The sequence below is a fragment of the Lissotriton helveticus genome, chromosome 5_1, assembly GCF_964261635.1.
Source record: "Lissotriton helveticus chromosome 5_1, aLisHel1.1, whole genome shotgun sequence".
NCBI lineage: Eukaryota > Metazoa > Chordata > Amphibia > Caudata > Salamandridae > Lissotriton > Lissotriton helveticus.
Genome location: NC_136065.1, coordinates 574,265,086 through 574,289,740, shown reverse-complemented (window position 1 = coordinate 574,289,740; position 24,655 = coordinate 574,265,086). Strand labels below are relative to the sequence as shown.

At 41.7% G+C, this 24,655-nt stretch overlaps 1 long non-coding RNA gene across 1 annotated transcript in view; it reads right to left on the bottom strand.

Moving 5' to 3' along the window:
- LOC144753271 (uncharacterized) overlaps positions 1-9,806 on the bottom strand; it is an 85,589-nt gene extending 75,783 nt beyond the window's left edge. The window contains exon 1 of the long non-coding RNA XR_013594279.1: positions 9,078-9,806. This is a non-coding gene — a long non-coding RNA (uncharacterized LOC144753271). The remainder of the gene's footprint in view (positions 1-9,077) is intronic.
- Between the last annotated feature and the right edge of the window lie 14,849 nt (positions 9,807-24,655).

Below are 24,655 nucleotides of genomic sequence, written 5' to 3'. Positions count from 1 at the left end.
CCGGATGCCAAGTGGTGCTTTAGAATTCTACTGATTGATTGACTGAAAGAAATAGACTGAGATCTTAAGACATTGCACACACAGTGAGCTAAGCAGTTTCACATTAACCCATAGAAGTACCTTGGACATTCAAGGGCCGATTCACACAATTAGACTAAATTACACTTTTATGTAAATGTGCAATTGTTTACCAGTAGTATCTCTACGAGTGCAGAGTTTCATCACAAAGTTAGATAGGACTCTGTTTTGTGAACCAGACCCTTTGTTAGTCTGCTTGTACCAGATCTTTGGATCCCCTATGACTGTTGATCTTCTGAGTCTCACTTTGGGAAGCACATTGGAGCTCTTATTTGAACCAGTGCAAGGCTTCTTTTGCAAATGACTCAGTTAGTGTGCCACAAAGTGAGATAATGAAAATGAATGAATGGTTGAGCTAATTCACAAGTGATTGAGTGAGCTGGTGAGTGAAAAATGGAATGAATGATCATGCAAGTATGTAATCAGTGAATGAATTAAGTCATATTCCTAATGTTATGTAAATCCGAGTTTGTATAGCTTAGCTAGAGAACAACTTAATAGCTCATAAAATGTTGCTTGTTGTTATAGCAGAACACATACTCAACCACATCTAAGCACTTCTTGGCTGAGAAAGTTGTGGCACATTGGAATTTGGCTAATTAGCTATATACCAATTAGGAGTGTGGATTAACTGAGGGTAAATGAAGTAATTGTTATCAGAACCACAACTTAGACCTCCTTGATGCTCTGTTGCTTTGCCTTCTGAGTGTCCATAGTGGCTATTGTCAAGCTGTGGTAACCCTCACAGGGGTAGCAAACACTGGACTGAACCAATTGCTAATGGTTTTAATTAGTTTGTTATGTAATCTACCACCCAGGTTCCAGATGATAGTTGGGGAATAACGCAAGGTAGACAAACATCCTCAATAAGCAGCACCTGAAGACTCAATCTTTGGGAGTCAAAACAAACAGTGAGCCACTGTGTGTTTATGCTGGTCCAGCTCCGGACAGTGCTCAAGAAGTCAGAGTGGCATATCAAGGGTGCCATTGACCATAATGCAAACTTGGAAAATGGATCCTTTCACTCAGTTTCAGAACTAAAAACAGCCTGCGCTGCACTGTGCCCCTCCCCGTTCTGGACCCCTGTGCTGCTATACTATTGAAAGGTGAGCCCTTGATAAGCTGTCAGGGGGTCAATCAGCAAATGAAGACCTAAGAAGTCCCCATCCAGCGATCTGAATGGCATGGAGACCCTCCAAGGTTGTAGGAGTGCTATTGTGTTTAAGGTCCTGTGGGAGGAGGTGCATGCCTTCCCTACAAGGTCATACAAAAGGGGGTGGTGATGGACAGAGCATCTGAACCAATCAAACACTCACACCCAGTCAACAGATCTGGGTTTAATCCATCACCGTTCTTTAGCCCACTCTTCCACCCCAGTTCAGACATGGCCATATGCAAATCAGTCTGACCCTTTGCCTCATGGGAACAGTCCAGCCCGAACTGCCAAGCCATACCTTCCCTGGACCGGAAACAAGCATCCGAGGACCGGTTTCTGGCATTTCAGCCATCTTCAGCCCGGCTTGCTTGAATCCAGTGGCAAAGTGAGCAAGGGACACACGTCTGAGCATACCCTGCCAACTTTTGGCGAACAAAGTGGTACAAAAGGGGGTGGTGATGGATGGAGCATCTGAACCAATCAAACACTCACACCCAGTCAACAGATCTGGGTTTAATCCATCACCGTTCTTTAGCCCACTCTGCCACCCCAGTTCAGACATGGCCATATGCAAATCAGTCTGACCCTGTGCCTCATGGGAACAGTCCAGCCCGAACTGCCAAGCCATGCCTTCCCTGGACCGGAAACAAGCTTCCGAGGACCGGTTTCTGGCATTTCAGCCGTCTTCAGGCCAGCTTGCTTGAATCCAGTGGCAAAGTGAGCACTGACTCATGTCTGAGCATATCCTGCCAACTTATGGCAAAACAAAGTGGTACAAAAGGGGGTGGTGATGGACGGAGCATCTGAACCAATCAAACACTCACACCCAGTCAACAGATCTGGGTTTAATCCATCACCGTTCCTTAGCCCACTCTGCCACCCCAGTTCAGACATGGCCATATGCAAATCAGTCTGACCCTGTGCCTCATGGGAACAGTCCAGCCCGAACTGCCAAGCCATGCCTTCCCAGGACCGGAAACAAGCTTTCGAGGACCGGTTTCTGCCATTTCAGCCGTCTTCAGCCCGGCTTGCTTGAATCCAGTGGCAAAGTGAGCAAGGGACTCACGTCTGAGCATACCCTGCCAACTTATGGCGAACAAAGTGGTACAAGAGGGGGTGGTGATGGACGGAGCATCTGAACCAATCAAACACTCACACCCAGTCAACAGATCTGGGTTTAATCCATCACCGTTCTTTAGCCCACTCTGCCACCCCAGTTCAGACATGGCCATATACAAATCAGTCTGACCCTGTGCCTCATGGGAACAGTCCAGCCCGAACTGCCAAGCCGTGCCTTCCCCGGACCGGAAACAAGCTTCCGAGGACCTACAAGGTCAGCATGCAGTATGCAGAGCTTCAACAGCACCCCACCCATGTCAGCCCAGCCCCCAGACCAAGACTGTGGCCCCTTAATCCTGACAGCAGCCATCCCCACCAATGTGCAAACACAGGGGCACACCGACAAACAATTGGGGCTGGAAAAAGAGTGGTCTTACTGCTGGTAGTGACAGTAGTGGTATCTCCAGTACTAACACCACACCGCCCTTCCTGCCTTCTGAGGAAATACTCAGCGCACAATAGGGCCAATCCAGCACCATTTTCTTCTGTATCCCTTATGTAGACCGTACATCAATGTATCTCACAATCAAACCCTGATTATGTACCATACTCTGCTGCTTTGTAACTAGCTTTTCGCTTCATTTGTCCATTTCATATTTAATGACATGGGGATAGCTAACAGCTACAGAAATGGTTAGCTGTAGAGACTAAGGGGCCTATCCACAAAGGTAAACGTACATGTCAGTAAATCTGCATTTGTAAATTTACTCTTACACTTTTGAGCAATTTTACTCATTTGGGCTATTCACCATTTTTAAGTGTGAAGTTGCAAAAAAGTGTTCATTTACATCTCCCCCCCCCCCCCGAAACTGGAGTGGATGTAATGAAAACATCAAATACGAATGCAAAGTTACTAGCTCTATTAGTGACTTGGCTGAGACCTCTGCAAACAGGGTGATGATCTTTATATTGCAAAGGACAGGGAAAAGTTAAAAAGTTTAAATTTCTTTTAGGTTTAATATTAACATTCATTTTTTGTATATATTTATTTTTAATGTTAGATACTGTAATAAAATGTTACAGCATTAGGAACTTATTTTAAATAAACAATAGTTTTTGAATACATCAACTTAAAATAAAGTAATTTTTCTTTTCCATGAAAAAAAGCACACCTAAAGTAAGAAAATATATTTGTATGTATTTCAAATTAATAACAAGCATGGATATAATTTACAGTATTATTTTAAATTAATAGTAATGTTACATTAATTTTAAAATGTTAAAATGGTTAGTGAAATATTTTAACATATGGTAATAATTGAGTGTGAGTTTTGACACAATAATTAATACTAAATAACATTTATTTATTTAGCTTAATTATTTTAGCATTAATTTCTACAGGGTTTTCTTCTAAGTCCCTACTTCTATTATTTTCAATGGGAGGGCGTTGCAGTACCTGTGAGGGGCCATGGTTAGTGCTAGACATACACAAGCTCTCCAGCTGAAGTACATTTACACCTGTTATTTGAGCCTTTTGGCTCTACAAATTATAAAAGGGCACTTTGGCAATAGGAAGGGGTTTACTCTTTTGTGGGTGGGTACATGTCCCTCCTTAATAACCTCCCTTACGCCCTCGTTACATACTCTTTAACCCCTCCTCTTTTATAGTAAATATTACACATTTTCCATCCATTCCTTCCTGTCCCTCCCTCATTTACTAATAAAACATATACTGATGTGTGTGGAGATTTTCGCACCAAAAAGACCGTAGAGGTGTAGGTGTAAGTAACCATGTGATTGCATTTTGTCATATGTTAGAAGGACTAATGTAGTGCTACTACACTTACGACAAAATGCAGTTACAGAATAGGCCCCTAAATAGTTAAAAATCCCATTTGGTTATTTTCGCATCTACTTATGGCAAATTTATTGGTGTAAAATAATTTATCGAAATGTACTAAATAGTAGCTCGTCATAGTTGAGATCTCAGTTGATAAAGTTTATTTACCTCTTACCCTACCCATTAAATGCAGTAATTGTTGCCCTTTCCATACTGTAATGGTTTGAAATGATGCATTTTGAATGCTCAAAAAGTCCTGTACATTTGTTATATTAGTTTAAAGGAATGTTCGTCCCACTCAGTATCTGTTGCTGAAGATTTTGACCTTCGTGTGAGTAGCTGCTAATCATGCTCGATCAAGGAAGATGATGGTGATCTACCGAGCTGCTCCAAATACCTGTTATTGCCTTTACATCCAGACAATTCATCGCATCATAAGGAAAAAAAAGTGAAGGGTGTACCAGTATAAAAAGAGCATAATTCGACTAAATGTGTATGATTCCACCGATATGCTTTATGTTCTACATGTTGCGAAAGGTTACACCCTTTAGCACTACAGAGGTCATAGAAAAATTGGACTAAATGTACATTACTGACTACCTTCCAGTATGAAAAGTGCATAGCAAACTGTCACATTCATTGAATGATGCCACTACAGAGGATCTGCAGATTCAAGCCTGAGCAACACTGGTAGGGATCTGTCTGGACTGATCGTTGTCAAAGTACAGGTATACTATATCTGGGTTACCTGTTGCATTGTGCAGGAATGACTGAGAAGGGTGACAACTGGAGGTGGTGGTGTGGAATATGTAAGTAGTGGAGAATGTAGGGAGGAGCATTGGATTGACTTTGACAGGCTGAAAACACACCCACTAGCTCTAAAAGTGAGCTGGCGGTTACAGGGGAGTGGTTAAGTCCTTACAACCAGGGTCACCAAATGGGGAGGAGGGCTGGCATTGGAAGCTGTAGAGATGATGAAGCTGACCTCACCATATTGAAATGACTTCTCCATCAAGTCTTCCAAAATGCGTATTTCATATTGTATGGATTTGAATCTGAGGGTTGGAAAGGTGATTCTTGGTGGGTCAGGGAAGGCTTAGAAGGGAAACAAGCTGGGTCAAGTGGCATGGAAATAGTCTATGCTGGACAAGGCAGTCAGACCAACTGAAGTGACTAGCCTATGTTGCCCATATTTTCTGATTTGGACTGTAATGACATGGCATGCCAGGTGTCCATCCTCAATGGTGGTGGTTGCCAGCAGGTAAGTCCTTTATTGTCTCCTTCCGTTCTTCTACAGAGATTTCAAAAAGCTTACTTCAACAGAGGATGAAGGGTCAGAAGCTCAAATCCATTTGCAAGAATTATTGCAGACAGGAGCTCTGAAAACTGTTGTGCAAGTTTCCCCTGCTGCATTATTTGTAAGTAAAGTGATATCAGAATGATGGGTGGCTTTAAAATTACTGACTTTTTCTTGGATATAATAACCTAGTATAGCAGTGAGGCCCAGCAATTCAGTTTCAGGTCTAAGATCTGGGGTCAAGTATTAGGACTAGCTCTTTCAAAGACTGTATCAAAAAATAAATTGAAGGGGGGAGGAGTCCTCACATCAACAGTAGCATCTTGTTGTATTTGTTTTATTTTTGTAATTTTCTCTTATTGCATTTTTGTCATTTTGGTGTCATTGTATTTTTCAAAATGTACTAATTTTTCTGAATTGGTTTGAGATATTTCCTGTGTTATGTAGTTTATTACTGTTTGTGTGCTGCATAAATACCTTTCACATTGCTCCAAATTAAGCCTGTTTGCTCTATGCCATAGGTACCAGGTGGTAGAGCTAAGGTTTATTTAGTGACTTTCATGATTAATCCTGACAAGGTTTGTGGGTATTATTTGAGGTGGGTACTCACCCTCCTCAACTTATACCCCCCATTTCTTACAAATACCATACACAAACGAATATATTCGTACAATCTCGATTGCTGTAATGTTGTGCAACTAAGCGCTAGCTCTGACAATGTTGCCAGAAGTAATTTTACACCAAGTTTTTTTACAAGATTTTACACAGCTTGGCAAATTAGACAGACCTTTTTTCAAAAACTTTTGCCAGCTCAAATCAAGATAAAGAGAACAATGTGTAGAGCTTGTCAGTTTTCTTAAAGAAAACAAAAAGACAGAATTTGAAAGGGGTCAGCAGGCTCCAAGGTCTTCCTCAAGGTGAAGCCAGGTCGGTTACATCTGCATGCCCGATGCGAGACAGAAATATGATTAAAATTGTTCTCTTAGCAGAGTGATAGAAGGATATCGGAGAGATATTTACAAAAAATGCCAGACCGTGGTGTTACGCTAAATTGGCAGCATGGTGTTATGCCAAATTGGTGCTGCCAATTTGGCATAACACTGCGCTCTCTGGCATGTTCTTGTAAATATCCACCCTGGTGTCACAATACATCACACATAGAAAGAACAAAACACAAAGAGAAATTATTAATTTCTCCTCCTATCGCCATTTAAGACAAGGTATTACTTTGCCTTGGTTCTGGTGCTGTCCCAGCCTTGTAAATATGGGGCAGCGTCAAGAAGCAATAGGTGTTGCAGTGGAACGCCTACTGCAACACCCATTGCACGTCCCTTTGCCGCTGCAGAATGCGGCGGAAAGGGGCATATTTACATGATGGTGTTAAACCACATTAAGTGGCTAAGCACTACCTTGTAAGTATGGGGAATGGCACTAAGCCACCAGAGGGTCAGAAAAAGTGATGCTCCAGTGGTGTTAAGGGCCTGTAAATAGGCCCCCATGTGTGAAGTAACTACTGTACACACTATATATTCCCTTTTGCATGAAGTGGTGACTCAGGAGAAGTTGGAGAGTTCAGTATCCAAACGCTTTCAAGATTGAGGGGATATCATTTCAACATTTGTTACTACCCTAAACCCTGCAGTGCCCAAGCACTCGAAAGAGACACATAAACAACACCAGTACTAAATAGAAACCATTGCTAAAACAAATTAAAAAAATCCTTTGATCTTGAAATTTCTTTGGTTAACATTTTATGATGAATAACGTACCTCTACTGTGTTTTATACTTCCAAAAAACGGAACCCTTTCAGCTACTTCTGAAGCCCTCATTTAGAGTGACCAGAACATGCAAGAAGTGTGCAGTCACGTATCAAATTGAACGAGATATGAGTGATGTGTTGCTATCACATTTGTAAAACACTACTACTGCATTATAAAAATAACAATGCATCATATAGTGGAAACTCTAGCCCATATTTTCCAACCCTGTGTCAGATTGGCATTACTTTTGTAACTCAAACCCAAAACAAATTGTCAAGATGGGATTTACTATCCAACGTAAAGTTAAATTTGTGCTGGATAATATCTCAAAGTAACATGAAGTTGCAAAGAGAGCTGCCATGTATTAGGTTGCATCAAGGGAGCATTCCATGGGTGGGGCATGGACATTTCCATTTGCCGGAAATCCCTGTCTACAAAAAATTGTTATTTGTGCGAAAATCCTTCTCTGTGCGCAGGTGCAGTGAGGAGAAATGTTTTCATTTTTGCTCTTTATTCCTACTTTGTAAGTGTGCTACAGTGTATAGCACACATAGAAAGTGAGAAAAGCATTAAAGCATAGTTTTTGTACTGGAAGCAATCCCTTTCAATTATAAACCTATTCTTTAGGAAACTCAGACACCCTAGCACTAAGAAGCAACTGGTCTGTGTTGGCGTATGGCAGCCAAAAGTATACCAGCAGAGGAAGAGAAGGGAACAGTGCCACATCCTAATTGATATGGTTTGTTCTGCTCTCTTTCTTTTATGCAACGCAATGTAACTGTATTCCCTGGTGTGACTTCCTAGTAAATCTGGCCTTCTGTCTGTGTTTACTATCGGCATGGAGCTGGTGGTAACTCCTCCCAAATAACCGAATAAAAACTGAGGGAACTAAGGGGCATATTATCAAGGACGGGCAATACATTTCCTGCCGATAAAGCGGCGATAATGGGCTTGATAATATGCTCTATGACTTCCTATCGCAGCCCATGTTAGAAGACTTCACATCTAACAAGGGCTTCGATAGGAATTCATAGAGCATATTATCAAGCCCATTATCGCAGCTTTATCAGCAGTTTCGTGCCGATAAAAGCGGCGATAATGTATCGCCCGTCCTTGATAATATGCCCCTAAATTTTCATTAACATCCCCTGTGTTGCACATAGACTGACACAGAGCATATTGCAACATGTGGTATAATAACTATCCCCAATTAGTGATATTACTGCTTATTTACCATGCCACTCTAAAGGAGGAGGGTAGTGTGGTGTACGTTTTTGGGAGAATGCTGCAATACCTTGCTGTTACCGCACCTCGTTAGACACCAACCTTGCAAAAGGTCCACACCCCTGCTGGAGATCTGCTGGTTGTTGAAGGTGGTGGGCACAGGCACACACCACATACGGCTTGGACTTATTTTTCATTATTAAACTTGGAACCAGGAAGAAAAAAACAGAAAAGACAAAAAAACAGCAACAAAGGTAGAAGGCAGGAATAAAAAAGGGCCTGCAAGAGCTAGATAAGGAGATAGGAAGTGCATTGTGGTGGAAGAGAGAGGAATGAGGCGGAATCCAGATTAGGCAACCTTGAAATTTGGTGACCCTAGCAGCACAGGTGGTGAGGTTACAATTACTTTCTTACAAATTAAGCACTTCTCTAAACCACTCTTGTTGTCACCAGCCAGGTCTTACACTAATGTACCACAAACGTGGTCAATGAATTTTCGAGGTTCTTCATTGTGGCAATGTTTTACATACATTTTGTTTGTGTCACCGAAAATCCCCTTTCAAGTAAAAAAAACATTGATAACTGTACAACTTGTACTTGATGAACCTAATCATGGAATAGCGTGGAATGGATATAGAATAATAGAAGGGAAGTAACCTTACAGTATGTACTCTGGCCTCTCTGCAAGCTTCAGTGCCTCGTGCATCCCAGCAGCTGATAATTTCCGGTTGATATTCCTGTATCTACATTGTAACAGATTACGGTAGGTCGTCCTCAGGTCCCGGTTGAAGAAGGCGTATATAAAAGGGTTTATAAGAGAGTTGGCATATCCCAACCATAAAAAAGTTCTCTCCATCCACAAGGGAATACAGCTACATTCAGTTCCACAGATAAATGGTCTTGCAGTTGAAAGAATGAAAAACGGAAGCCAGCACACTGTAAAGGCACCAACAACAATACCAAGAGTCGTGGCAGCTTTTTGTTCCCTTTTGAAGATGGAAATGTTTTTCCTATCATTTCTTAGGAGCTTTGAGAGATTTGTGCATTCTTCTGATTCTTTGTGTAGTTTGACCACCCCGTTCACCGACTCCATTCCATCGGTTTCTTCGTGCTTTGGGAATCCAGCAAATTTGTGTTTGGCTGCACTCCTCTTGGCTGCCTTGTAAATTCTATAGTACATGAAGAGCATCACCGACATTGGGATGTAAAATGCAACAGCTGTAGAATAAATGGTGTAGCCAAAATCTTGACTAATGAGGCAAACTTTGTCATCGTTGACATTTTGGGCCCAACCAAAGAGAGGTGGCAAAGTGATGGAAGCAGAGAGAAGCCAAACACAGAGGACCATTTTGGCCATACACTTCCCATTCTGTCTCACAGGATATGTCAGGGGTCTTGTAATCCCAAGGTATCTAGAAGAAGAAAGGAAAATTAGCACTGTTCCGCTGTGTTTATTAGACACAATGAATGCAAATAAATTATACAATTAAAAGTATAGTAAAAGTAGGGCTTCATGACACATTCCCTCTATTCAAAATTTTACATTATGGACTTAAACAACTTTAGTTCTCTAAAAACAGAGGGGCTGATTCACAGAACTAATCTGACATAAAATCCTAAACGTACTACTTTTGGTATTCACAGAAGGCATTTAGAAGTAGTAAATTTAGGGTTCCTGGAGGATTGGGACTGCTACCAGCTGTCATTGACAGACCTTGTTATGGGTTGGCCAATGAGAGGAGGCAGCAGTACCTTACTGATCACAGAGTGGGATGTGGTCAGTGACACTACTGACCTCATCCCTGTCTGTGGCGAGCATCACTGATGGGCGCTCGGCCATGGACATTTCAGGGCCTAAAACTGAAGCGCCCAGTTCCAGGTCTATCTTTTATGCTCCCCCTCATCATGAGGAGGAGGCTCACAGAAAACTTTGCCAGGCTGAGGTGGTCATGCCCACTGGGATAAGAAATCTTCAGCTCAGCAAATTTCAGCTCAGGGAGCCAGGTTCCTGTAAATTTAGCACATGTGCAGTGAGCTGCCTGACTCAAACATGAAGAGTGTCTGTCGGGCTGACCTTTGCTCAGTCTGAGAGACATTCTTTATGCATCAGAAGAGGTGGAGGTGCAGGGCCCATCCACCCTTAACAACAGGCTGCTCCCAAAATCAACAATTTATGCATCTATTTGTGTGTAAATATTCTCATTGCCCCACAGTCCACATTCACATCCCTGCTTCTTTCCAGTTTCAAGGCACAATTGAGTGTAAGTATGTACTTAAAATTAATTGTAACAGAATAGGCATAGATGCATAGAGTGAATCAGTATTTTACTTATGTCGGGAAAATCCCCCAGGCATGCAATATCTCACAGAAGTGAGGAGCTCCTCGGTTAATTATTTACAGTGCGAGCTACCCTCATACAGAGTAATACTCAGCTATCAAGCAATTTCGTCCTCCTAGTGAGTGGTAAAGTCAATCCACAGTGGCTCACTGGTATGAGCCACCATGGCAATTGAGCAGCAGCAACAAGGAGGTAATGTACTATTTCCATGAGAACCTAGAATTAGGCAGTTTCCACTCTTCAAGCCAAACAGGGGATAAGTGATTTTTCTTATTTTAAACACATTTTATTGGGTTTTTAGAAGTTAACACAGTACATGTGCTTACTTCATCAGTCGCTTATTGCACATAAACATACATTACATTATACCATATTTACATCCTCTCTGCGACTATGCTTAGTTCCATAATAGGTGTAGTAACATTGACGGCATACATCATTCAGGTCTGGAAAGAGAATATGTCTTGCTCTGGAAGCAAATTAATCTATTATCCATTGTACATAGTTACCCATGTTAGTGCCTTATGGGGAGTCGGCTCATGTGGTAGAATTCTCGGAGCATTCCTGGTTTTATACACCTGTGTGTAACATAAAACAAGACCTCAAAAGTAGTTACCATATCTCAAGCCATGTAGGAGTCACATGTTGCATCAATCAAACATTGGGCAGGTCCAGAGCTTTGAAGGACTCTAGTATTTGATCCGTGGATCTGCAGCAAAATAATGTTTTTAAAAACATGTGCAGTTTCCTGTACTTGTTGTTTTTGCCCCATGGGTGGGCTAGGTCCTGGGGGGATTAGTAAATATTAATTTGAGGAAGGTGGTTACACAAGGCCCCTCTCCCCAGGACTATTTCGACCCAGGGGACACCATCCCCCAGCCGAAATTGGGAAGGGGAAGTATGGCCGCGTGCGTTGCTCCCCAGGCTGATTCTGACCTCGTGCCCTCTTCCCCTGGGCCCATCCTTATTCTGACTGTGAGGGGGCATGTGGCCCTCTCCCTGACTGATTTGGCTCCAGAAACCCTATCCCCCATGGCCTGGTCTGAATAACAAAGGGGAGAGGGCTACACGCCCCCCTTCCCGGAGCCATTAATGCCCCTGGGGACCCTATCCCCCAGGGATGGCTACTGCTATATTCTGGGGTGCCCACCTCCAGGACATAGCAGTTTCCCTGCCTGCACTGTCAGGAAAACTGTGTTTTCCCTCACTTGGTGGGAGAAATTTCAAATCTCATTCCAGCTGGGAGTGTGCTTCAGATCGGATTCCCTGCTCGCAGTGATTTACGCCGCACGGAAACAGATCTGAACATTGCTCCCACCAGCAGGGAGCTGCATTTTTAGCTTCTCCCTGCAGGGTAGAGTAAGGCGGGCTCTCACTGGATGCATTTTGAGTCCCCCCCCTGGCCCCAAGGGGAATATCGTGGGTGCCCTGCATGGGCAGCAGGCCACCCTCCCTTTGCTGGCCGTGCCAGGGGGAATGGGGTCCCCAGAAAAGGGTGCACGTGGCCCCCTCCCCCTTTATTAATTGGACTCTCCCTGTCAAAAGTGGCCCGGGGAGAGGGGCTGCGTGCCCCTGTCTCCGTTTACAATATCGCTGAGCCCCAGGAGATGGGGAACGTTGGGCCGAAACCCACCCACCTCACAATAAAAATCATATGCGCTCTCTAGTGGGCTAGACATATAAAGAAACTGACATTTATATGTTGGTACCACAAAATCCACCATTTTGAAAATTAAACACGTTTTAGTACAGATAACATATGAAGTACAAGAGTCCTTTATAGTTTGCCTTAATATTTGAAATAAAGGGGGTAGATATAATTTATAAGATTCCATCGAAACACCGGGTTCACACTTACCCCCACAGTGACGCACGTTCACCAACAGGCCAAAGGCAGATTAATAATTGCATTACTGCTACATTGCTATAAGTAACGAATGTCTCCTGGGGAAAGGAAGTGGTGAAATCTAGTCATCCAATGCTTAAGTTAATGCGCAACGGCACTGAGATATGATTACGATAGTCTTTCATAAGGAAGTAATTAAAATGTCCGTGTTTATTATAGTGTAATTATAGCATGCTTCATTTAGCGCAGAGCTTAGAGCAATTCAAATTTAATCGTCCCTCTAATAAAAAGATTTAGCACGAACAATTTAACATCGATTCTTTACAAAACAAATGTTCATGCTAGAGGTATGAAAAAACTCCCTAATCTATGTACTTCTCTTCATACTTATGAAAGTGTTTTTGTTTGTTGCTTGACATTTTCTATTCCTGCAAATCAAGCAATTGCCAATTTTGCTATTAAGCACATAAATATATGCACCATTGCCCTTCTTGCTCTGTGCCTGGCACTGATTCATATGCTTACTCATTGGTTCATTTGTGGTTCATTTCAGCTTCACTTCCACAGCTGCTGCTTTTACATACAAAATATTACACCTGAAGATCTGGTCACATGCTTCAGTATATGGTTTTTAACTCCATCTTGTTTTGCTTAAAAGCATCTTGTCTAATTGTTTTCATTAACCTCTGAATTGGATAGGGTAGCATCCACATCCAAAGGAGAATTACGAGTTTATTCTTCCTTACAGTATACCTGAAGTTATTGAAGTCTGAATTCTATCTTCTCTATTCTATAGCAGTTCGTAATAAATACGTTTTCTCCCAAATACTGTGGGAATCTTTTTAAATCAAATTACGATATACATTGTGAAGTTTTTTATCTATATGTACTCTAACGTAGTTGCGCCTGCAGGTCAATGCTGATTCCATAAGCAACGCCCCTTGTCTCTCCTCGCAAATCCCAGTTATACCTTTCTTTTTTGTGTTTTGTGCTTTTGATTATCAAGAGCCCCACTGCCCTTCTCTAATCAAGGCACCAGATTAGTGTTAACCGCATACCCACCCATGCCAAAGACAGCTTGCGCCCGTTGAAGAGGAGTTGGTGACCACATATGTTTGGGGAACCCCAAAACTCAGTTGTCCCCAATGGGACTTAAAAGGACAATCACACCCTGACCAGTCTTCTAATCTCCACACAGGCTATGCAGCAAGATTTGATGGTCTATAGTATCGTAAGCAGTCGTCAATTTTAATAATACCAAGAATGAAAGCTGCCTTCAGGGTCTTGCCTATTGAAGATATTCCCCAATGTTATACTGTTCCATACCAATCTCTTGCCAAACAAGTACTGAAACCTCCAAATTAAGGAATTCCTGGGATAAGAGTATACTTGTAGTGTTTTAGAACAGTGTGTGTTGGTCGTGCCTTATAGCCATCACCTCTATGATGATGCCTCAATGAAAAATAATTATATGGCTTCCATCCTGAAGTCGTTTGGCAATTATTTTGCTGGTGAAGATGCTTTGAATGAGACAGCTCTGTATGTGGTAATTGCATGAAATACAACTTCACGAGTCAACAATCGTTCATGTTTTGTGGTTGCGGAATTCAAAGGTATCAACATAAGAGTAATTTGGCTGATGATCCTCAGATAAACTTATCTCAAACGTCTCCTTCCAAGATTTTTGAGACAACAGGCAGGTTCAAAATTGGCCTTGGGTTTGCTATTTCAGCATTTGAGATGCCAACCCTTTCAGAAAAGAGGATAACAACAGAGGTTTTATGTAGCACTTGCACCACCAGGAATTGATTCAAAATGCAACAGGCCTGTGAAGCCAATGATGGATGACTTCCCTTGGAAAGAGAAAGGCGCAACAAGATTGTACTCACAATGACTACTGAAGAGAGATAAACATAAAAACAATCTTGTTTCATTCTGGTGCATTTTGACTTTTGTGCTCTGCCCTGCATCTGAGTTCTGTTCAAGCCTACTGCTGACATCCACAATTTTCTCTTTGGAAAAACTGGCACAGCATGCCTCCGCGTTTTATGACAAGGAGACAATTGTGTTGTCAAAGTTAAGTGAGCAAGTTTTTCAAAGGCCTAAACAATTCAGATGTGCTCTGCTTAGTTTGATATATTTCACTGGAGTAGCACTTTTTTCCTTTTTCTTCTTAATTACGTTCAGAAGCATGAATTCAATTTCCTTTTACCTTTTTCATAAATATCCTCTTGAAGAAACTCATATCTGACACGACTCTTAAAACTTTAAACATTAACAAGGAACATGCTGGACATGAAAGAGCAAAAAAATGTGCTTTCTAAACAGACATTATGATAAAAAGAAAGTCATCTTATAAATTGGGTTACTGGTTGACCACAATCATAGTTAGGGTAAGGCACAAGCAAATTCCAGATTAAACTGTGCTCAACCCTCAGTAGCTCGGTACAGTGCAGTCAGGCTTAATTTAGAGTCCATGTGTAAAGTATTTGTGCATAACTTCAAACAGAAAAACAGTGAAAACACAACACAAAAAGGGTCCCACACCAGGTTAGAAAGATAGAGCTCATTTTAATAAATAAAACAAGACCACACCAACAACACTCCAATCAGTAGATCCGGAGTTATGACATTTTAAAGAATAAACCACAATATACTGCCTAAAAACATCAAAAGCCAACTGCAGCTATCTCGTTGCTCTGTACAAGGTAAAAGTAGAAAATTCACGCCGACTGTTATGGAGGGTGGGTTGGATACAGTCCCAGGTAAGCCTCACTGAAGGTTTACCTTCTCAAGTTTTGTGACAAGGGTCCCGTTCGCATTGGAGAGGGAGCAAGAAGAGCATTGCTGGTTGGTGTGGCATTAGGCGCAGGTTGTACATCGGGGAACGGCGGGTGGGCAGCAGCCTCGCACTGGCAGTCCTCCGCGATGATCGATGCTTGCTGTGCGAAGAGATGGGCTGGAGGTGGCTCGTGCTGAGTTTCAGTGCGAGCAGCACAGTTCCGGTGCGAATGTGCCCATTCATGGTCACAAAGAACCCAAAAGTTTTATTTAAGACCCAGCTGAGCAACACGAAAGGCTAGATCCTGAAGGGCATCCTTTTGGGGGTCAGGAATGCGCTGTAGACAGGTCCAGGAGCTGTAGGGGAGCCTAAGGCTCAGGTTAGGAGACAAGCCAATTTGCCCTTTGAATCACTCTTGGGTCCTGGGTTTAAGATGGGTTGCTGGTCCAGTCGTTCTCCCCAGGCAAGAGGGCAACATGCAGTATATATGCACAACAGGGCAGTAGGTTCTTCACAGTGGCAGTCCAGCAGAGGGACAGTTCATTCAACAGCACAGCAATTTTACTTCCTGCCAGAGTATCTACAGGTCCAGAAGTGTACTGAAGAGGTGGTGTCTGAGGTCCTTCATTTATACACAGGTGTGCCTTTGAAGTGGGGAGAAGCTTTCAGTGGCATGCCTTTGAAGTGCACAGATGTCCTGCTTTATCTGTCCTGTCTACAGACTAACTACAGGGTGTATGCAACCATTTTTGTGTGGAGACCGGACACAGTCCATTCAGATGTAACTGTGGCTGGGCCCAGCTCCTCCCTTCCACTCTGACCTTGATGGCCCTAACAGTCACACCTAAGCTCCCATTGTGTGTGGCTGTCCAGGACAAATACACAAAGCCCAACTGCCAATTACACCCAGTCATGTGACCAGAGACAGGCTACAGGCACCAAATTGTTTAGGCAAGAAAATGGTAACCTTGTGAAAGTGGCATTTTCAGAATTGTAATTTAAATTCTGACTTTTTACTAAGTTAGAATTTTAAATTAGGATTCCAGAGACACAAATCTTGAAGGGGTTATCCCTTCCTATTTGGAAATTACACCTATAAAATGTAATAAGGCAACTCTAATGTTATCCTACGGGTGATATAGGTTTGCAATAGTGAAAAACTAATTTAAGAGTGTTTCACTACCAGGACATTTAAAACTTAAAAGTAGCTGTCCAACTTTTAAAATACACTACACCCTGCCCTTGGGGCTGTCTAGGGCCTACCTTAGGGGTGACTTATATGTATTAAAAGGAAGGTTTGGGCCAGGCAAAAGGTTTATTTTGCCAGGTAGAAAAGGCAGTGTAAACTGCACACACAGACTCAGCAGTGGCAGGTCTGAAACATGCTTAAAGGGCTAGTTAAGTGGATGGCAAAATCAGTGCTGCGGCCCACTAGTAGCATTTAATTTACAATCTCAGGACTCATTTAGTGCACTTTACTAGTGACTTTTAAGTAAATTAAATATGCCAAATGGGTTTAAGCCAAGTCTACCATTTTTTAAGGAGAGAGCACAAGCACTTTAGCTCGGCTTATGCAGTGGTAAATTGCACAGATTCCTAAAGCCAACAAAAACTGATTCAGCAAGAAAAGGTGGAGGAAGGCAAATGTTGGGGATGACTCTGCAGAAAGGGCCATTTCCAACATCATCGACTTCAAAACTAAATTATTTAGGATCAGTATTCAATTCAAGATGCATATCTACCTACAGGATATTAGACAGAAGAATGAAATATGATATAAAGTAATGTGCATATGAAGATACGTTAGCTCTTATCTTGGCAGGTTTGGTGTAATGTTTACTCCATAAATTCAAAAGTAATTGACAGCCAGTGGAGTCTTGTGATGTTGTGCTTTGTTTGGCAAATAAAGGGCTTGATTCAAAACTAGGTGGTAAAGGAACATTCTCTCTCTACACAATGAAGTGCTAAATATGAAGGATCCATCAAACTCAGTGGCAATCTTTGTTAAGAACAGCAGCCTCCATTTATTATACCGAACCCTTTTTGAGCTATTTCTACGCTGACTTTTTTAAAGTGCAAATTTCCAAAAGCGACCCCACATTCCAAGAAACCTGACCATTATGATGGTAGGTCCTTGTACAGTGTACTACCTGTGATTTGCAAAACAAACTCTTGAAAAAAATATTGCCGATTTGAAGCATTCATTCATCAGAATGGAATCTTGGCTCTTGAACAAAATGAATACTAAATTATTGAGTTTGGTAAAAAGCCCCAGGTAGGGTTTACCAGCATGCATTTCGAGAACATTGATTCAATTTTGGATACCTATTATATTATTATTCTACTTTTTCCGAGTTCATGTAGGTTTATGCCCAATTAGAAAATTTTAAAAGTGAAGATGGGATGTTGCAAAAACTGGAGTTTCAGGAAATAAGCATGGGGCTTATTACAATAGGGGGCTGTATGACCGCTGCCAGCTATCATGGTGGTCAGGAGACTGCCCGACAAGCTTGCGACAGTCAAAACATCGCATTACGATGCGACTGCCGGGCTGGTGGTCGCAAAGTGCTCCATTACATGGTGGCTTGTGCTGCGGCCCAGGAAAAGAGCTGCAGCACAAGCAGCTGTGCAAGGGGAACTTCCTGCACAACCATGCACCTTGTACCATGCACCATGTGGTGCATGGCACACAGTGCATGGAGGTGAGTAGGGGCACTACAAGTGCCCCCTAGACCCCTTTATATGGGCCCATGATGGACAGGCCCTGTTTGAGGCCCCCAAAATCCGTTTCTGACAGCCTTTTCATGGTGGTCCTTCCAACATGAAAAGGCTGTTGGAAAGGGATATTGTAATCCTGACAGTGGTGCCTGCCTCAGCACAGCCTCCATTCATGATTGCGATTCCGACCGCCCCCGTCAGGATCAGATGGTCGTGTTGTAGGTGGTGGTCTTCCCTCCGATGGCTTAGGATCTGACGGCCTGCATTGAAATTTGGCAGTCGGACCAAAGGCCTGTTGACAGTCGGACCACCACAGATGGCCTATTGGTGTGTGGACTGACTGGCATCATTGTCAGGGCCTATGTCTTAATTTATTTTGTTCGTATTCAAATCTTTGTTTCCAACACACTTCAGAATTACTCTAAAAATGTGCTTCATTTGCGCATTCCGAAGTCGCTGATATAGTCTGAAACATTTCTACAGTTCATTTACAGACAGTTCAATTCTAATTTGAGTTAGAAGAATTTAATTTACTATATCCATGCCAGATAGTTTAGTTCACAAAATCATCTTGCTGTACAGTTAGAAAAAAGTAAAGACTAATCTCAATGTTAAAAGAATAAATGGGCATTTGCCAGAAATCACTGCTTGCATTTGACTTCTGTATTTGAAGCACAGGAAATGTTACCAGATAAAAACTAAATGTAAAGGTATCTTCATTTCTCATTCACACTCCGAACTCCATGATTAATTTGGGGGTGATTCTGCACCTTCGGTACCCCTGCTTCCAAATATTTTATTGAGATGCAAACATTGCCCTGAACTAAAGCCTGATTTCCAACCTGAGTTACAACCACTTCCGAAGTAAGATGATAGTGGATCTCTTCCCTACAATTGAACCCCACTCATAGGGATAGTGGTAAACATATGGGTTTGGTCCTCCCATTGTAAAAGGGGCCCTATCTGCCCTTGTCTTAGTGCCTCCTTTTTCTGATTCAACCATTGCACTTTTCAGTAAATATAGGTAGCATTTACAAAACATTGAAATAAATAAATATAAATAACATATACATATACATATATATATATATATATATATATATATATATATATATATATATATATATATATATATATATATATATCACAGAAAAAACCATAGGTTATAGACCATATATAGTTAGGAATTAGCATTTACAAAACCTTGAAAATTCACTGAAAAAACCATAGGTTATAGACCATATATAGTTAGGAATTAGCATTTAGAAAACCTTATTTTACTCACACAAAACCATTGAAATTCCATATATAGTTAGTTGCACTAACTATATATCGCGCACCTGCAATCCACTGCTGATGATGTCACATATTACATCATTCATGACATGGTCAGTGACATCACTGATGACATCACTGATGACATCTCAAATGACATCACTGATGACATCACTGATGACATCTCATTTGACATTACTGATCACATCACTGATGACATCATTCATGTGATGATACAATGAACCTCTTCAGACTCTAATATAACCTTAGATACACTCAGTGTAAACAGACACTCACAGACTGTCACTCATCCATGGAGTTACTCACACACCTAGTCAGTCTTGCAAAGAATCAATCACACCTCGATTTCCTCAACTATATAGTTATACACACCTTACTTATTGGAACATATAATAACACATATTTACTCTGTTATACAATCCCTGATACAAGTTCACAATAATCCATACAGCCACTCACACATTCACTGGCTCTTATGCACAGTTATTTATATATGTCAACTATCACATGTACTGTGTTTTACATATGTACTTACTTTGACATGTAGCACTGAGATATCCATTCACTCACCAATACACTCATGCACACAGTCAACCGCCCATACAGATGTTTCCACATGCACTTTTGAACCCATACATCTAGTGAATCAACTGCTCACACATCTATGCACAGAGTCATACACCTCCCAGACACCCACACACACACTCAGTCTCCCATACAAATACTTGGGTAACTAATCAATAACCCATATAGTTAGTCATATAGCTAATGATCAACACATGCATCAGATTACAAAACAACAGACACAATGATGCACAATTTAAAACAGTTTAGTCACTAACCCATGCACTCAGTGAGACACATTTAATCACTCACTTATACAGTCAGTCATGCACCTACTAAATCCTTCATCCAGACACTTATACATCCACTCATTCTTCAATATGTAAGACATATTTTAACTTTACAGAAGCATACAGTCACTGGATGTTGTCATCAGTGATGTCATCAGTGATGTCATTTGAGATGTCATCAGTGATGTCATCAGTGATGTCACTGACCATGTCATGAATGATGTAATATGTGACATCATCAGCAGTGGATTGCAGGTGCGCGATATATAGTTAGTGCAACTAACTATATATGGAATTTCAATGGTTTTGTGTGAGTAAAATAAGGTTTTCTAAATGCTAATTCCTAACTATATATGGTCTATAACCTATGGTTTTTTCAGTGAATTTTCAAGGTTTTGTAAATGCTAATTCCTAACTATATATGGTCTATAAGCTATGGTTTTTTCTGTGAATTTCATTGGTTTTTTAACAGCTAATATCTGTAGCTGTAAAATGTATTCTTCTTTAAATCCAAAAATATATTTTATATGTTTATGAATAATTTTTTTTTTAAATATTTTTTTTTCTTCGTTCCCGCTTCGCGAATCGGGAAGCTTCCCGTTAGCTGACCTTGATGCCGCGAAATAGACCGCGAGCCGGTAAACGTTTCTTTACCGCAAGTGCCGCGTTAGAAAACAACATCGTGACGCCTCCCGTCCGCATGACGTTCCACGTTGTCGCTTGATACGTCATATGACGTGCTACGTTAGCGAACTGGTACGCGAAGCGAGTGCCAAAGCGCAGGTTTCTGGAAGCAAACCGGGAGGCCCTGCAAAGCGCTTAACGTAAACACAGCAAGTCATGTGACTTGGTAATAACACTTTTCATTGGTTCATTTCACTTTTGGTTTCCTAATGATGTAAGACTAGGTCATATAATCTAAAATGAACACTTTTGATTGGTTGAGAACTCTTGTTTTTCCCAAATGATGAAAATCCCTCCTTCTTTCCTCACTCTGACTTTCATCATTGTGAGAGAAAGACCCTTTGTGATCACTGAGCAATGGCTTCTTTAGTAGCTTCAGCTGGTGCTTCCCCACCACCTCCACCACATCCAAGGAAGAGTGGACCACCTGCTCAAGTTGTAATTCAAGAAGAAGAAGAAGAAGAGGAACAGGAGGACGAGCACGAAGAGAGGCAGTTTTTGCCTGAGCAGCCCAAGACGTCTCACCGGAAAGAAAACTTCATTTGGCAATTTTTTAAAATTCCCAAAGGTCAGAAAAAAGTAAATGCAAGATACGTAACTTGCCTTATATGTCAAGATAGACTGTCCAGAGGGACCGACAAAAAATACAGTTTCGGAAACTACACAATGCATCGCCATATGACTAGGTGGCATCCTAACAACTACAGTGCTGCACAGTTTCGGAACGACCTAGATAATCTCCCTATTATGGCCAGAAGATCTGTTGTACCGGAAGTAACGGGACCAGAGGGCAGGGAGATGGTGCCAAATATACAAATGAGATTTGGTGAAGTAAAACACACCTGCGTATTTTGCGATGGATTCATTTCCTACGGAGAAAGAAGCATCACTCTGATCAACAGAGCTATTGACTATCATATGCAAGTTTGTCCGAAACGCCCAAAATAATAAATACTTCTTTTTTTTGTTTTGTTGCTCCTGTTGAGCCCTTTACAATGAATCGTTTTCATTGCCCCCTCCAAGAAAAACCCCAAAAAATATAAAACTGTTCCGAAAAATTCAAAAACAGTAAAAAAATGTTCAGAAAAATAAAAAAAAAAGTTCTTTTCAGAACTACCTCCCCGTTATTAAAAAATTGGTACAATATTTGGAACTGTGCCAACCTCTATTTCTCTTAGTTCGCTTCCTAGTTCGCTCGCTGGTACGCGAACTGGAAGCGAACCAAAAACAGTAAGTATAAGGGAAGGAAACACACACTTATGTTAAAAGAAAGACAGCTATAGGGGAGTAAACTAGAGATACTATTACCCATAATCCACTACTGATGATGTCACATATTACATCATTCATGACATGCTCAGTGACATCATCAGCAGAGGATTGCGGGTTTTTTGGCAACATGCCTTATCCACGGTTTAATAACGCTGCCTTTTGCTTTATATAAGTTTTCAAATTGTATGAAATATATACCAATAGGTCTTTATGAACCTTTAGGTAGTGCTTTTGTTCATGAGGTCTGGTCGCTTCCATACACATACAGATGTTTCAAAGATGATCAAGAAGTTTATCTGAATGGAGAGGAATGCACTGAGACGCCAGATCATTCACTAATGTGTAGGCACATACAGTTACACGATTCATGCAACAAACACCGACCAAATATGGCTTGCGTGTTGCAAGGCACGCCAGTTCCTGCTATCATCCCCACGTTCAAGTTGTTGGAAAATGGTAGTTATTTGATGCTCAATAATGAAGATTGTTCTGAGTTAATTAAAAGTATTCCTTTTATCGTAACAGTAAGTGAACGGGTTATTTGCTGCAGAAATGTTCTATTTCCTCCCACACATGAACATAGGGAGTTTTCAATCTGGCCACAAATACCAACCTTGGGACACGTTTCAACGGCATGACAAGAATAAGAGCTCTTTTGTCTCAGAGAGAGGTGGCCTTGAGTTCGGCCCGTGAAACTTTCGTACTTCACATAGCGAACACCCGTACACAGGTTTGCCTTTCAATTTCAGCAACATGTTTCCGACTATCTTTAACGCATCCTCCACAAAATCCCTGGCACACTTTTTTAAAGTTGTTACCAGTGGTCTCGTGACTTCATTTGAGAAAATCTTTGGAGTCATCCCTGCTCCCTTTCATTCCATTTTCTCCACTCTGGTTCGTGGATTGCATTTTTACTTGCATTACCAGCGGACGCTCTTGTGCTTTTTTACATTTTTAAATATGGATGTCCCTCCTATGCAACCTCCGACCCTGCAGCTGCTGACACTGTTCCGCAATCGCATGCTAGAATATTATGGCACAATGCCATTGGCGATATTAAGCACGGCATATGGATTATCTTTTCGGTTCTCCTACTTCACCTGTGTCCAGCCTGTATTTCACTGCCTGACCTGTGATTTCGATTGGGCCATTGATTTGTGTCTCTGCGGACCGGTTTCTCCTGACGTCGACTTTAATCAGCTGATGACTCCTATCATTACTCACGAGTTGATTTGTCCTGGCGAAAGGATTATGGCTGTGGCATTGATGCATGGACTACTTGGTCCCTGGAATTTACTGGCGGCAGCACAGTCTTTCTTGGAACACAGCTTTCTTGAAAACCCACCGAGCTGTCCTCTGATGGTGATAGAGGATCCGGTGCTGGGAGAGCACGTATGTTCTTTTCCGCTTTTAAATTGGATGGCTGAACTGTTTTCGGATGAAGACGGTGACTTCCTATTGGAGGCTGTTGCAGCTTATTTTGCATACACAGTTATGTCATAGACCTTTTTCATGTTTGATATGCTGAGTACTAGCATTTCATTGACAATTCATTGACTTATTTGTCAAGTTTTTATTATTTACCTTGCCTATTGGCTTAAGACTCGATAAAGTACTTGGCTGTTTTATTTTTCTTTAGCATTGAATTTTCCTAGTTTTTAATGCTTTACCTTGCGGACCGTCCACATATAAACTTGCAATCTGCTCTCATGAGATGGCACTTCTATTATCTTATTCAGTTCGTTTCCGGATCATGAGGAGGTGTCATCTAGGTCCTGGATATCTTTACACCGTGTTAAGTTAGCATGGGCTCATTACCGGTTTAAACGCCATTTTTCCTTTTTTGCAACTTCTGCACACGACACTTAGTTGTTGCTTTAGCTTTCCACCTAGTAGTTCATCGTGGTTTACATGAGAATAATATGTTATTGGTCTACTATCTGCTTTACTTGTTAAACTATATCTGTACAGCGAGTGCTAAAGTTTCAAGAACAACACGATACAGAATTGTTATGAGGTCTGATCTCCACGACTTCATACTCATAACATAAGTGCAACTTCTGCCAATTCTGGGCATGAGGCGGGTTTTATATTGCTTTGCCGAACACACATACACAACAGTTGATGCGGTTCACATGAAGAGAGAGCTGGTGTATGCTGATGTGATTCCTTCAAATCTAAGACACTAAAGTATGGACACGCCCTAAACCAACACAAAGAGACCTTCTTAGCAAATAATATAATATGTGTATTAGGGAGGGTGAGATATAAGCAGCCGCGGGCCGTGGAGGGAGTTACGATGGGGCAGGGAGGCGGGGAGGGGGAGAAGCAGGGTGGAGCCCTCTCTACCTTGCCCCTCCCCCTCCCCGCCTCCCTGCCCCACCGTAACTCCCTCCACGGCCCGCGGCTGCTTATAAGTGTTGCTAACTCTTATTCATTTACAGCATGT